This window comes from Coffea arabica, chromosome 10c (assembly GCF_036785885.1).
Source record: "Coffea arabica cultivar ET-39 chromosome 10c, Coffea Arabica ET-39 HiFi, whole genome shotgun sequence".
Lineage (NCBI taxonomy): Eukaryota > Viridiplantae > Streptophyta > Magnoliopsida > Gentianales > Rubiaceae > Coffea > Coffea arabica.
In genome coordinates, this window is record NC_092329.1 from 35,552,337 (window position 1) to 35,568,875 (window position 16,539).

Genomic DNA, 16,539 nt, shown 5'->3' on the forward strand with positions numbered 1-16,539 from the left:
TTTAATCAAACCAATTCACCCCCCCTCTTGGTTGTCTGTGGGACTAACAAGTTGTGTGCTGAATTTTAACACGATTTATTATGTAAAATTATAGTTTTATGAATGTGTTTTCCAACGTCACCAACCATGCTCAATTCCGAGTTGAATTGAGTGATTTGTGATCAAAATACGAAACCTGCTTTTTTCTTGAAAACCCTAAATTTTGGGCAGAATTGATGTTAGACTTGGTGTGGACTTGTCAATTGAATTTCTTGGAGTTGAAACACTTACCAAATGTACCATGAATGTTCCTCAAGCTTTTCCTACACAAATGAACCATGTTTGAAGGATTTCCTTGGCCAAATGTTTGGAATGGAAAACAAAAAGCTCAAGACAGTTTTGCCTTAGGATTTTTCAAAATTTGGGTTGTTTGGTTGACTACATTCCCGAAGGTATTTTTCCATGAAATTTGATAGAGGAATACCCTTTATATAGGAGTATTATATTGCTGAATTTAGTACCAATCCGAGTCCATTTCACTGCTCGACTAAATTACCAAAGTTCGTGACTTAATTTTGGAAAACCCTTGTTTGACAAGGAAATTTAGGTAACTTTGAGCTACCATATCTTGGTGCTCGAAACTTCAATTCTTATTCCACTTTTTTTTGTTTTAAACCTGGATTATAACTCTAATAGAGTTCCAAATTTCAAAGGCTATTTCCAATCAAGTGAATTTTTCCGAATTTTCAAAGTTGGCCAAAAACCAACTTAAATCTGCCTTATGAACCAAAACAGCGACTTTGAGCTCATTTTTGAATGTTTTTCATTTGGAATCTTAGAAAGGTGTATTCTAGAAACTTTTAGTACTTTGAAAGAGGTTTCCAACAGTACCAAGTTTTCCAATTTTTGACATGTGGAATGTGAGATACGATTTTTCAAAATATCGTATTAAAACTGAAATTTTCCGAATATCAAGGAAATGGAGTTTTTCAAGTACTCCTTATTCCTTCGATAGTACTTGAACGTTTATGCTTGATTTCCAAGATAAAAAGACTCGATTGCTATTGCACTTTAAGAAACTCCACTTGCACCTCAATTTACGAGTAATTGAGATTTATTATCATGAAATTTCTCTAAATTGTACTAGTGCACAATCTTCCTTGGTAATTGGGATGTGTGAATGATAATTCACTATTATTTGCTCAGGCACACACTAGCACCTTCAAGAGGATCCCACGGTGGAAGTTTGAACCTCCAAGTGACACTTTTGCTATAGACTCTTAGTGAGTGTCAAGTGTGTGTATTATGTGATATATCTGCAAAGTGATAAGTGTTATATAAATTGAGATTTTAAAACCTTTGAGTCGAGTGTGTACTTTATCGCACTCGTTCTCATTTAAACAAAGTGAACTTGAGTTAGTGAATTGAAGTGCTTACTTGTTTAAGTAACTTGTTAAGTGAATATATGTGAAGTGTTTAAGTGATTATTTATGTTGTGATTGCATAAGTCGTTGGAATGAACCTCCACGATACAAAAGTGTAAAAGTGGGGGACGCCCAAACTCTCTTACTCGCTAGCCTTGAACTCGAGCCAACATGGGATTGGTCGAGCTCCTCAGTGAACCATGAGATTTCATAAGCTCGACCTATTGAAAGGTCTTACTTGGCATACTCGCTGAAGTATCGCCTCATAAATGTATTGCGGGCCCGGTATGGTATGTAAGGTTGAGAAGGGGAAGTGTAAGTGATGTTTCTACGGATTAAACCTACCCGGTTGACGGAGTGTCAACACATGGAGGTTCGAGATCGTGCAAGTGGAAAATTGCTCCTGAGAGCTTCCATATTCTTGAATTGTTTTTGTTTACTTTTCAGTAAAGTGCTCTTTATCGAATGGTTATTGTTTTAAATTGATTAATTTATGAGTGTTACTTGAATTACGTGCTTGCATGTGTGTCCTTGGCCTCACGAGCGTTTTGCTCACCCTATCGTTTTGTTTTCCTTAACAGGAGTGGACATGGGTTGAGACATGGAAGAACCCTTTTTGGTGATATTTTGTAATAGGGCCCCAGTGTTAGTGGCCAAGCTTTATGGCTACAAAAATTTTTGGTATTTGGGATGTATTTTTGGAAACCCATTGTAAGAATTGAATAATGGTTATGTGTTGTTAAGTTGAAAAATTTCGTACTATTTGCAATTACTTTATCTGGTTGTAATTTAGTATTGTATTAAGTTTGAATGATTTTTTGCGTGAGTCCTGGCGAGAGTTGGGCAGGCGTCCCGCGGATATCCTTTGGTTCGCCTTAGAGAGAAGTTGGGGCGTTACAGTTGGTATCAGAGCGCTAGGTTAGAGATCTATATGGGAGACATATTAGATACTCTACCCTCAAGATCTGAGGCCGAATAATTAAGTTATACCTTAAGAGGTTTTTAGGGCATACTAGTGATTGGGGTTAGGCATGCATAAACGACATCCGAACTAGAAAGTGATTTAATTTCTAACCCGAAAAGTGCTATTATTTTGCAGGGATGGAAAACGGAAATGGAGTTTCGGCAGCTGATGGGAATGGCCATACAAATGGTCATGTAGTGCCTCCTAGACCTATCTACTATCGAGCGCTAGGTGGGGGAGCTCGAGTACGCTATTTTCCATCTGACAGATATCCCCGATGTTCGTGTAGGTTGACTTTCGCCTACCCGAACTACCTCGTGCTTGCTTTAGACGACGAGCGTCGTCAGTTAGTGGATCTTAATCGAGATTTACAGGCTGAGGTGGACGAGTTTGGACAGATGGTTAGCGCTCAAGGAGAGAGGATTGTGGAGCTCGAGGAGGTACTCAAGGGCGAGGTAGGCACATCTGCAGTGATTCGTGAGGAGTTTCAGAGTACTAGATGTGACGCCCCACATCTCCCTAAGGCGGACCAAAGGGTATCCGCGGTCGCCTGCCCAGCTCTCGCCAGGACTCAAGCCATTCCATTCAATTTAAAACCGAATTAAGCACGTCGATGAGAGCAACATGAATACAATAATGCGGAAGCGTTCAAGCTTAATAAGTCACTTAATGTATAACCAGTACATCGGGCAATCATGAAACGACTTCAATTCAAAGTACACTTCAGGGCCCAAACATTTCAAGTTTACAATTTCCAAAAGTACAACCCAAACCAGGGCCTAGTCAAAATATATAACAGGAGTCTTAACAAAATTACAACGGATGGTTTCTCCGTATTTCTCCAAGAGTCGGTCCTGTTAAGGAAAACAAAACTATAGGGTGAGCTAAACGCTCGTGAGGCCAAGAGCACACATGCAAGCACGTAATCAAATAACAATCCCAACTTTAATAAATAAAGCCATGTCTTTTCAATAATCAATCTATCAAACAGGAAAAGTAATCAGAAACAATTCAAGGATATAGTAGCTCTCAGGAGCTAAGTTCCACTCGATCTGTCGATGTCATTCGTATACTTTCCCGCATTGACCCTCCTGTCAACCGGGTCGGTATTTCCATTTCCGTAGATCACCACTTTCTTCCCTCCGTCCACCGTACACCCCAAGGGCCCACAAGTCTATTTTTAGGGCGATACTCGACGAGTATGCCAAGCAAGACCTCTTATTAGGTCGAGCTTATAATCTCATGGCTCGCCCAAGTTCCCGACCAAGCCCATTGCCGGCTCGAGTCTAAGGACGGCCTATGAGTTTGGGCGTCCCCCATTCATTTGGTAGTCGAGGAGATTCACTCCAACGACACAAGCATTCATGACATGACATTGCATTTCATTCATTCATTCAATACATTTCATTCATTCATTCATTCATTTGAAATTAGAACGAGTGCGATAAAGTACGCACCCGCCCTTATTTTTAAAACTCCCAACAAGTATCACAATAAGCAAGTATCAAATTCATACACTTGACACTCACCGAGCAATTCAATAAGAATTATTTTCCGGAAGTTCAAGTGTCCACGGTGAGATCCTTTTGAAGGTCTCCTTGCGCGCCTGGCAATTTAATAGTGGATAATCACACAATTAACCCACTTAACAAGAAAGATTGTACACTAGTACAATCTAAGAATTATTTTGCAAAAAGGAACCTCAATTACACGTAAATCGAGGTTCAACTTGCCTTTTATTAGGTACAATATTATTTGAGTTTTTATCATGAAAATCGAGGGCAAAACGTTTGAATAATACTAAGAGAATTAAGAGTTTTGGAAAAACTCCTTTGCCTTGAAAAGTGAGAATTTCAGTTTTATCCTAAATCTTTGAAAAATCGTAACTCGCTCGGTATAAGTCAAGAATTGGAAAACTTTATACCGTTGGAACCCTCTGAGAGAGTACTATAAGTTCCTAGAAGACACTTTTCCATGAATCGAAGTGAAAGGTGGTCAAAAATGGGCTTGAAGACGCAGGGTTGGTTTTCATGGCAGAATTAAGTTGGATTTCGGCCAACTTTGGAAATTCGGCACGATTCACACGTTGCAAACCGGCCTCTGAAATTTGTAGCTCAATTAGTGTTGCAAGTGAAGTTTATAACAAAACAAGCGGATCAAGAATCGGAGTTTCGAGCACCGAGATACGGTAGCCCGAAGTTGAGCAAATTCAAGACTGGATGAGAATTTTCCAGATTTGAACCTCTAACTTTAGTAATTCAATTGGGTATCGAAACGAACTTGAATCGGCACCAAAATTGGCAGTATTTCAATACTATATGGAAGGTATCTCTCTATCGAATTTCGGGGAAAAATACCTTCGGCAAGGTCGTTAATTAGCCAACCAAAGTTCAAGAAAAATCCTAAGGCAATCTGCCTTGGACTTTCATTTTCCAAATTTTCCAATCGTTTAACCAAGAAAGTTATCCAACCATGGTTCGTTTGTGAAATAAGGGTCTAAGATATACCCATGATACCTTTGGTAAGTGTTTAATATCAAAAACATCAACTAACAAGTTCACTCCAAGATTTTGTTCCAAACCAGTCCAAACATTAGGGTTTTCCAAAACAGAGCAGTCCCCTTGTTTCAGTCACAACTCAGCCATTATAGCTCGAAATTGAGCATGGCTTATGCCGTTGGAAAATACATTCATAGAGTTAAAATATCATAGAAGAAATCGTTTCCAAATTCGGCTCCCATCTGGTTCAAATTCGGGCATCAAGTTGCTGCCTGAACACTTCATTCCAGAAGAACAGAGTAACAGGACAGCGAACTTAAAACATTTGGTTCGGCTTGCTCCCAAAGAATCAGAACGTACATTATATACCAAATTAAAGCTAGGAATGTCTAGTTTCAAACGCCACCGACGGCACATGATTTCGACATCCGAGGACAGAGTTATAGCCAAAATACTACTGCTGGTCAGAGCATACGCGAATCAGTTTTCCAGATTTGCTGGTTTCGAACAAAAATTCATTTGCCCATTCAAACCTCATTATTTTTCAATGAAATTTTTCACACATCTAATACATCCTACAAACATCCAATTCAAGCAATTAAACCATTAAAAATTGGCCTGGAAATGGCCGAACATGGCAGGGGCAAAATCGGAAAGTTTAGCCTCTTACACCCAATGAAGTTTCCACTAATTACCCATCACTAATGCATCATTATAATCACTAAACCAACAATATAATCACCATTAATCATCACATCAGCAACAACAACCCAAGTGTGGGAATTCCAAGAGCCCACAATCACATTTTTACACCATAATCAAGTAACTAAGTGCATGCATGAGCTTAATCTTGTCATATAATCTCCAAAAGATAAGAATCCAAGGGTTGATCATTACCTACTCCTTTGGTTTGCAAGGTCAGAATTTTCGGCCCTCTTGAAGCTCCAAGAAACCGTGAGAGCTCCCTTCCTCCTTAGCTAGATGTAGTCTCCAAGTGGTTTGCTAAGAGATCTCCAAGTTTGGTGTGATTTGGGTGGATTTTGGTGCATGGATTGAAGATGAAAAATGAAGAACAATGGAGAGTTCTTCTCCTTTCTTGTTGCTCGGCCAAGTGAGGTGAGGAGAGAGAGAGTGCTGATGCAATTGGCTTCCAAAGGAAGATTCTTTGTGTGGTGCAAAATGCACCTCAAAGTCAACTTGAAATAGTGCAATTTAGGGTGTGTTTGGACTCGATTTTTCTCGCGCGTTTGGTTCACTAGTGCACTAAACCTCCAAAGCATATATATTCTTGTAAATATTATTCACTCTTAATTGTCCCGTAATAAGGGTCTAAAGTCCTTCAATTGAAGTCGCGCGTGTGAAAACGCGTACCGTCAGTTTTACCGCTATAACGCGAAACTTTCGAAAAATTCTTATAACGATTGCACTACTAACTATCACTTGAATATTTATTCATACAATTACCTATTTTAGGACCCTAGTACAAGTTTCCAATATTCCAAGCTTATTGTGCTACTACGCGGATAAAAATCTCCAAGTACTATTCACTATTTTTACTAAACGCGCTCTAGGAAATTAATTTTCGAAACGAATCATTTTAAAAAAATAACGAAGTTATATTATCATGCGTTTAGGTCTCATAAGACTAGAAAATATTCCTTGGAAATAAAATCCAATTAAATAATTTATTAAGCCATAAATTAGGCATAAAATAATAGTTTTTTGCGAGTCCTCACATCCTCTCCCCCTTAAGAAAATTTCGTCCTCGAAATTTACCTTGGTCGATGAACAAGTCTGGACACTTCTCCCTGATTGTCTCTTCAACTTCCCATGTTGCTTCCTCTACTCCATGGTTCTTCCATAAAACTTTCACTAGGGGTATCTGCTTGTTCCTCAATTCCTTCACCTTTTGATCCAGAAGTTTTACCGGTTTCTCCTCATAGGTCAGGGTTTCATCAATCTCAATATTCTCCGGTTGTAAAACATGAGAGGGGTCTGGATGATACTTCTTAAGCATGGACACATGAAACACGTTATGGATACGAGATAAACTCGGTGGTAATTCCAGCTTATAGGCTACATTCCCAACTCGCTGAATAATCTTATAAGGCCCTACAAACCTTGGTTGTAGTTTCTTCCCTTTTCCGGACATCAAACTTGCTTTTAAAGGCGTAATCTTGAGAAATACCATATCTCCAACAGTGAACTCCAAATCCTTCCTCCGATTGTCGGCATAACTTTTTTGTCTACTCTGAGCGGTTTGAATTCTTTGCCGTACCAATTTCACCTTTTCATTAGCCTCCTCAATCCAAGATACGGTAGTCGGGTCTAAAATTTTCCGTTCACCTACTTCGTCCCAACAAATTGGGGATCTACACTTCCGACCATAAAGTGCCTCAGACGGAGCCATTTGAATAGAAGAGTGGAAACTATTGTTATAGGCAAATTCCACTAAAGTCAAGAACTTACTCCAATTCTCTCCAAAGTCCAGTACACAAGTCCTCAACATGTCCTCAAGAGTTTGAATTGTTCTTTCAGATTGTCCATCAGTCTGGGGATGATAGGTGGTACTAAAGTTCAACTTAGTCCCCAACACTTCTTGCATCTTTTGCCAAAACCTCGAAACAAATCTTGGATCCCTATCCGACACAATACTCACAGGTATACCATGTAATCTGATGATCTCATCCAAGTACAATCTGGCCAACTTCTCCAATGGATATTTCATATTAATCGGCAGAAAATGAGCCGATTTAGTCAATCTATCTACTATCACCCAAATGGCATCGTGGCCTCTCTGTGTCCTTGGTAAACCTGATACAAAGTCCATGGTAACATTTTCCCATTTCCACTCAGGTATTTCTAGAGGTTGCAAAAGCCCAGATGGTTTCTGATGTTCGGCTTTAACCTGTTGACAAACCAAGCATGTCTGAACAAATTGGGCAATTTCCTTCTTCATATTTTTCCACCAATATAGACTCTTCAGGTCTTGGTACATTTTATTCCCTCCTGGATGTACTGTAAACTTTGATCGGTGGGCTTCTTCCAAAATTTCTTTTCTAAGCCCTTCGTCCTTTGACATGACCACCCGATTTCGAAATCTCAATATTCCATCCGATCCCAAAGTGAAATCGGTCTGGTCTCCCATTTTGACTTTCTCCACCAACTTTTGCATTTCAGGGTCCTTTTCCTGAGATTCCTTAATATGTCCCAATAAAGTGGAGGTTATCACAATGTTCCCCAAAATCACTTTCCTTGGTTCTAATCGGGGATTCCAATAGCTAACTTCTTCCAACAATCGAAATTCCTTAACCATCAATCCAGCCATTTGTACCTGACGGCTCAAAGCATCGGCCACTACATTGGCCTTCCCAGGATGGTACTTAATAATGCAGTCATAATCTTCCAGAAATTCCATCCATCTACGTTGCCTCAAATTCAGTTCCTTCTGAGAAAATAAGTACTTAAGGCTTTTGTGATCTGTAAAAACCTCAAATGTCACTCCGTATAAATAGTGTCTCCATTTCTTCAAAGCAAAGACCACAGCCGCTAACTCCAAATCATGGGTCGGATAGTTTCCTTCATGCGGCTTCAATTTTCTAGAGGCATAAGCTATCACCTTATCATTTTGCATCAAAACACATCCCAAACCTTCCTTAGATGCATCTGTATAAACCACAAGACTATCATGTCCATTTGGTAGAGCTAGGACAGGCGCTCTAGTCAACCATCTTTTCAACTCTTGAAAACTTCCTTCACACTTAGAACTCCAAATAAACTTTCCATTTTTCTTGGTCAACTCAGTCATAGGTCCAGCAATTTTCGAAAAATCCTGGATGAATCTCCGGTAATACCCTGCCAATCCTATAAAACTCCGAACTTCCGTTGGATTTTCCGGTCGTTTCCATTTCGAAACAGCTTCCACTTTAGCTGGATCCACTTTAATCCCATCCTTAGAAATTATATGCCCTAGGAAAGTCACTTCCTTCAGCCAGAATTCACACTTGCTAAACTTAGCATATAACTGATGTTCCCTCAAGATTTGTAAAACAATTCTCAAATGTTTCTCATGATCCTTCACATTCTTAGAATACACCAAAATGTCATCAATGAAGATCATCACAAATTGATCCAAGAAAGGCTTAAAAACCCTATGCATTAAATCCATGAAAGCGGCAGGTGCATTGGTTAATCCAAAAAGGCATTACTGCAAACTCGAAGTGCCCATACCTTGAGTTAAAAGCAGTCTTAGGTATGTCCTTCTCCAAAATCCTCAATTGATAGTAACCTTGCCTTAGATCCAACTTTGAAAACACTACCGCCCCTTGCAGTTGGTCAAACAGTTCATCAATGTGGGGCAGTGGGTATTTATTCTTAATCGTAACATCATTTAAGCCTCGATAATCTATACATAACCTCAAACTCCCATCCTTCTTCTTTACAAACAAAACTGGGGCTCCCCACGGGGAATCACTCTCCCGTATAAAACCTCGTTCCAACAAATCCTGTAATTGTAATTTCAACTCCTTCAATTCAGCTGGGGCCATCCTGTATGGTGTCCTTGATATAGGTGCTGTTCCCGGAGCTAAATCGATTTTAAAAGCTATTTCCCGTTCCGGGGTAGAGACTCCAATTCTTCAGGAAAAACATCAGAAAATTCTTTCACTACCGGTGTGTCCTCCAGATTCACCTTATCGTTAGGGGTATTAATAAGAAAAGCCAAATACCCTTGAGCTCCTTTATTTAAAAATTTTGTAGCCCGAATTCCCGAAATAAGTGCAGACGAGGCTAACTTACCCCTCACATCCAATTTCAAGGTCGCTTCCCCTGGAATACACAATTCTACAATTTTCGTCCTACAATTCAGTTGGGCATTATAACGGGCTAACCAATCCATCCCTAGGATCACATCATATCCTTTAATCGCTAAGCCTATCAAATCGGCCAGCAACTTTCTTTCCCTCACACAAATTTCACTATTCTTATATACCATATTAGCAATTAGACTTTTGTCCCCAGTGGGTGTTTTAACCTCCAAGTCATATGGTAACTTAATTGGCTTCAAGTCTATTCCACTCATGAAATCAGGGTTTACAAAAGAGTGCGTTGCACCCGGATCAATTAAAACCCTAGCTAGGCGGTGAAAGATTGGAATTGTACCTTCGACCACTTCGGTCGCCTCTGGAACTTGTGGATAGTCCAATGCGTAGACCCTAGCCGGTACTTTCGGTCGACTCCCTCCGGCACTGGTCTGCTTAGACGTCGATTTTTCAGGCCTCTGCAGGCTTCCCCCTGCCTTCGACGATTTCGGACAATTCGCGATTTGATGCTCAGTGCTCCCACACAGCAAGCATTTTCCCAGCTTTCTCCAGCAGTCATTCTCAGAGTGGTTGGATTTACCACAATACCCACAAGTAACTTGAGGGGTCACAGTCGATCCTACAGATGGTACTCCCCTAGCTTGAGTTGTCCCGCTACGACCTCCCCTAGATAGAGCTCCCCTAGAAGCTCCAGCAGTTCTCGTTCCTCCTTCCCCTCTTCCCTTTTTAGAAGGGTGTACGAACTTACTGGTCTGCCCAGTAGTGCGACTAGGGAAATTCCTTTTTCTATTGTGGAAATCCCTCACTTGAGATCTTGCGTTCTCAACCCTTTGCGCTTTCTCTAAAGCCTCAGTAAAAGTAGAGATTTGGGCTGCAGCCAGGCCCTCCTGAAGTTCCACATTAAGTCCCTGTATGAACCTTCTAATCCTTCTCCGTTCATTGGCCACTAGCTCAGGAGCATATTTGGAAAGTTTGGTGAACTTCCCTTCATACTCTGCTACCGTAAGGGTTCCTTGTTTCAACTTAATAAATTCGTCCTCCCTTTTCTCTTGGATCAAGGGCGGAAGAAACTTTTCATTAAACTCCCTTGTGAAATTCTCCCAAGTCCAAGGGGTTCGAGCTCTTTCCCATTTTCCTTTTATCAAATCCCACCAAGCACGGGCTACTCCCTCAAATTGAAAAGCAGCAAAGTTCACTCGCCTATCCTCAGTATAGTCTAGAGCGGCGAATATGTTGGTCATCCTTTCTAACCAATTCTCCGCTACTTCGGGGTCAGGTTCACCCATAAACTTAGGCGGGTTAAACTTTAGGAATCTTTCCAGGGCTCTATCCTCTCCTCTATCCTGGCCCCCAGGTTGGTTAAATGGTCCAGGACCCTGTCTCTCCGCTAGACGTTCTAGGATATCAGTCATCCTATTGATGGCAGTAGCCACTTGGTTACCCTCAATGTTTTCCTGTCCCTGGGTCGGTCCAGTTGCCGATCCCTGGTCATCCCCCTGAGGTTGGGCCAGTCTAGACGCTTGCCCACGACCTCGACCACTTCTTAGTCCTTCCATTAGTCTAAAGGTGCCTAGTGCAAGGAAATAAATTAATTTAACCAGCAAACAAGAAATATATCGAAATTAGAACTAACCAAGAAAGCATTAAAATTAACAATAATTTACATTCATAAGCATGTCAAGTTCGTACAATTAGCAAGTTAGGGACAATTCACAAAATATAGCACACAGGTGCTCAAAGTATACTTTTAGTCACAGAAGACTAAAGTAAGAACAAGTGCCCAAAAGTAGGCCACACAAGCATGCAAAATACAATGGCCTCGGCACTCGCGTCACCCTAACTAGTCCTAACTGTACCAATCAAAAGTCAAAAGAGGTCAACGACCAAGATCCTAGTCCATAGCAGGGCTATCAGGAGGAACCTCCTCCTCGGGATCCTCCTCGGGATCCTCCTCCTCATCATCAGGAATCACTGCAGTAGCGTCCTCAACCAGACTAGTAGCATCAACCAGCATCTCGAAAGCCCGAGTACGGACATCTCGTGCTAACCTAATGAGTCGAGCCCTAGTATCCCGAAGCTCCTCATTAACCACTGCAGATGTGGCTACCTCACCCTCTAGCACCTCCTCAAGCTCAGCAATCTGCTCACCCTGAGCGCCAACCATCTGCCTAAGCTCATCTACCTCAGCCTGTAAATCACGGTTGGCATCCACCAACTGACGACGCTCGTCGTCGAAAGCAAGCACCAAATAGTCCGGGTAGGCGAAAGTCAACCTACACGAGCATCGAGGGTATCTATCATACGGTGAGTAGCGTACTCGATCTCCTCCCGCTAGAGGTCGGTAGTAAATAGTCCTAAGGGGCTCGTAATGACCATTCGCATGGCCATTCCCATTAGCTGCCGGGGCTCCATTTCCATCAGCCATCCCTGCAAAATAATAACAATAATAATATTTTCAGGTTAGAACTTAAATCACTACTCAGTTCCAATATCCTGCAATGCATGTCTATCTTAATAGCTGGTTCATCCCATTCGTCACTTGAGGTAGGACTAACTTAGTTGCTAGCTCGCCTCAAGTATCACTTAGGGTAGGATTAAGTTATCCCATATCGAGTCTTAAAGGTAGAGTATCTAATATGTCTCCCATATAGACCTCTAACCTAGTGCTCTGATACCAACTGTGACGCCCCACATCTCCCTAAGGCGGACCAAAGGGTATCCGCGGACGCCTGCCCAGCTCTCGCCAGGACTCAAGCCATTCCATTCAATTTAAAACCGAATTAAGCACGTCGATGAGAGCAACATGAATACAATAATGCGGAAGCGTTCAAGCTTAATAAGTCACTTAATGTATAACCAGTACATCGGGCAATCATGAAACGACTTCAATTCAAAGTACACATCAGGGCCCAAACATTTCAAGTTTACAATTTCCAAAAGTACAACCCAAACCAGGGCCTAGTCAAAATATATAACAGGAGTCTTAACAAAATTACAACGGATGGTTTCTCCGTATTTCTCCAAGAGTCGGTCCTGTTAAGGAAAACAAAACTATAGGGTGAGCTAAACGCTCGTGAGGCCAAGAGCACACATGCAAGCACGTAATCAAATAACAATCCCAACTTTAATAAATAAAGCCATGTCTTTTCAATAATCAATCTATCAAACAGGAAAAGTAATCAGAAACAATTCAAGGATATAGTAGCTCTCAGGAGCTAAGTTCCACTCGATCTGTCGATGTCATTCGTATACTTTCCCGCATTGACCCTCCTGTCAACCGGGTCGGTATTTCCATTTCCGTAGATCACCACTTTCTTCCCTCCGTCCACCGTACACCCCAAGGGCCCACAAGTCTATTTTTAGGGCGATACTCGACGAGTATGCCAAGCAAGACCTCTTATTAGGTCGAGCTTATAATCTCATGGCTCGCCCAAGTTCCCGACCAAGCCCATTGCCGGCTCGAGTCTAAGGACGGCCTATGAGTTTGGGCGTCCCCCATTCATTTGGTAGTCGAGGAGATTCACTCCAACGACACAAGCATTCATGACATGACATTGCATTTCATTCATTCATTCAATACATTTCATTCATTCATTCATTCATTTGAAATTAGAACGAGTGCGATAAAGTACGCACCCGCCCTTATTTTTAAAACTCCCAACAAGTATCACAATAAGCAAGTATCAAATTCATACACTTGACACTCACCGAGCAATTCAATAAGAATTATTTTCCGGAAGTTCAAGTGTCCACGGTGAGATCCTCTTGAAGGTCTCCTTGCGCGCCTGGCAATTTAATAGTGGATAATCACACAATTAACCCACTTAACAAGAAAGATTGTACACTAGTACAATCTAAGAATTATTTTGCAAAAAGGAACCTCAATTACACGTAAATCGAGGTTCAACTTGCCTTTTATTAGGTACAATATTATTTGAGTTTTTATCATGAAAATCGAGGGCAAAACGTTTGAATAATACTAAGAGAATTAAGAGTTTTGGAAAAACTCCTTTGCCTTGAAAAGTGAGAATTTCAGTTTTATCCTAAATCTTTGAAAAATCGTAACTCGCTCGGTATAAGTCAAGAATTGGAAAACTTTATACCGTTGGAACCCTCTGAGAGAGTACTATAAGTTCCTAGAAGACACTTTTCCATGAATCGAAGTGAAAGGTGGTCAAAAATGGGCTTGAAGACGCAGGGTTGGTTTTCATGGCAGAATTAAGTTGGATTTCGGCCAACTTTGGAAATTCGGCACGATTCACACGTTGCAAACCGGCCTCTGAAATTTGTAGCTCAATTAGTGTTGCAAGTGAAGTTTATAACAAAACAAGCGGATCAAGAATCGGAGTTTCGAGCACCGAGATACGGTAGCCCGAAGTTGAGCAAATTCAAGACTGGATGAGAATTTTCCAGATTTGAACCTCTAACTTTAGTAATTCAATTGGGTATCGAAACGAACTTGAATCGGCACCAAAATTGGCAGTATTTCAATACTATATGGAAGGTATCTCTCTATCGAATTTCGGGGAAAAATACCTTCGGCAAGGTCGTTAATTAGCCAACCAAAGTTCAAGAAAAATCCTAAGGCAATCTGCCTTGGACTTTCATTTTCCAAATTTTCCAATCGTTTAACCAAGAAAGTTATCCAACCATGGTTCGTTTGTGAAATAAGGGTCTAAGATATACCCATGATACCTTTGGTAAGTGTTTAATATCAAAAACATCAACTAACAAGTTCACTCCAAGATTTTGTTCCAAACCAGTCCAAACATTAGGGTTTTCCAAAACAGAGCAGTCCCCTTGTTTCAGTCACAACTCAGCCATTATAGCTCGAAATTGAGCATGGCTTACGCCGTTGGAAAATACATTCATAGAGTTAAAATATCATAGAAGAAATCGTTTCCAAATTCGGCTCCCATCTGGTTCAAATTCGGGCATCAAGTTGCTGCCTGAACACTTCATTCCCGAAGAACAGAGTAACAGGACAGCGAACTTAAAACATTTGGTTCGGCTTGCTCCCAAAGAATCAGAACGTACATTATATACCAAATTAAAGCTAGGAATGTCTAGTTTCAAACGCCACCGACGGCACATGATTTCGACATCCGAGGACAGAGTTATAGCCAAAATACTACTGCTGGTCAGAGCATACGCGAATCAGTTTTCCAGATTTGCTGGTTTCGAACAAAAATTCATTTGCCCATTCAAACCTCATTATTTTTCAATGAAATTTTTCACACATCTAATACATCCTACAAACATCCAATTCAAGCAATTAAACCATTAAAAATTGGCCTGGAAATGGCCGAACATGGCAGGGGCAAAATCGGAAAGTTTAGCCTCTTACACCCAATGAAGTTTCCACTAATTACCCATCACTAATGCATCATTATAATCACTAAACCAACAATATAATCACCATTAATCATCACATCAGCAACAACAACCCAAGTGTGGGAATTCCAAGAGCCCACAATCACATTTTTACACCATAATCAAGTAACTAAGTGCATGCATGAGCTTAATCTTGTCATATAATCTCCAAAAGATAAGAATCCAAGGGTTGATCATTACCTACTCCTTTGGTTTGCAAGGTCAGAATTTTCGGCCCTCTTGAAGCTCCAAGAAACCGTGAGAGCTCCCTTCCTCCTTAGCTAGATGTAGTCTCCAAGTGGTTTGCTAAGAGATCTCCAAGTTTGGTGTGATTTGGGTGGATTTTGGTGCATGGATTGAAGATGAAAAATGAAGAACAATGGAGAGTTCTTCTCCTTTCTTGTTGCTCGGCCAAGTGAGGTGAGGAGAGAGAGAGTGCTGATGCAATTGGCTTCCAAAGGAAGATTCTTTGTGTGGTGCAAAATGCACCTCAAAGTCAACTTGAAATAGTGCAATTTAGGGTGTGTTTGGACTCGATTTTTCTCGCGCGTTTGGTTCACTAGTGCACTAAACCTCCAAAGCATATATATTCTTGTAAATATTATTCACTCTTAATTGTCCCGTAATAAGGGTCTAAAGTCCTTCAATTGAAGTCGCGCGTGTGAAAACGCGTACCGTCAGTTTTACCGCTATAACGCGAAACTTTCGAAAAATTCTTATAACGATTGCACTACTAACTATCACTTGAATATTTATTCATAAAATTACCTATTTTAGGACCCTAGTACAAGTCTCCAATATTCCAAGCTTATTGTGCTACTACGCGAATAAAAATCTCCAAGTACTATTCACTATTTTTACTAAACGCGCTCTAGGAAATTAATTTTCGAAACGAATCATTTTAAAAAAATAATGAAGTTATATTATCATGCGTTTAGGTCTCATAAGACTAGAAAATATTCCTTGGAAATAAAATCCAATTAAATAATTTATTAAGCCATAAATTAGGCATAAAATAATAGTTTTTTTGCGAGTCCTCACACTAGAGCTCGACTTACTAGGTTGAGAGATGATGTCCATAGTCGGGCTTCTGACATCTTGACTGATGCTACTAGGCTAGTGGATGAGGTGATGGAGGGAGTCCAGAGCCCTGAGGAGGAAGAGGATCCTGAGAAGGAAGTTCCACCCGGTAGTCCTACTGTGGACTAGGTCTAGATTGATTGACCTTTCTTTTGACTCTTTTGACTAGTACAGCTAGAATTAGCAGGGGTGATGCTAAGAGCTAAGGCCATTGTATTTTACATGATTGTGTGGCTTACTTTTGAAGCACTTGCTTTTACTTTAGTCTTCTGTGACTAAAAGTACTCTTGTGGTACCTGTGTGCTATATTTTTGTGACTACCCCATGACTTGCTAATTGTATGAATTTGATGTACTAATAAATGTAAATTATTGTTATTTTCAATATTTTCTTGATTGGTT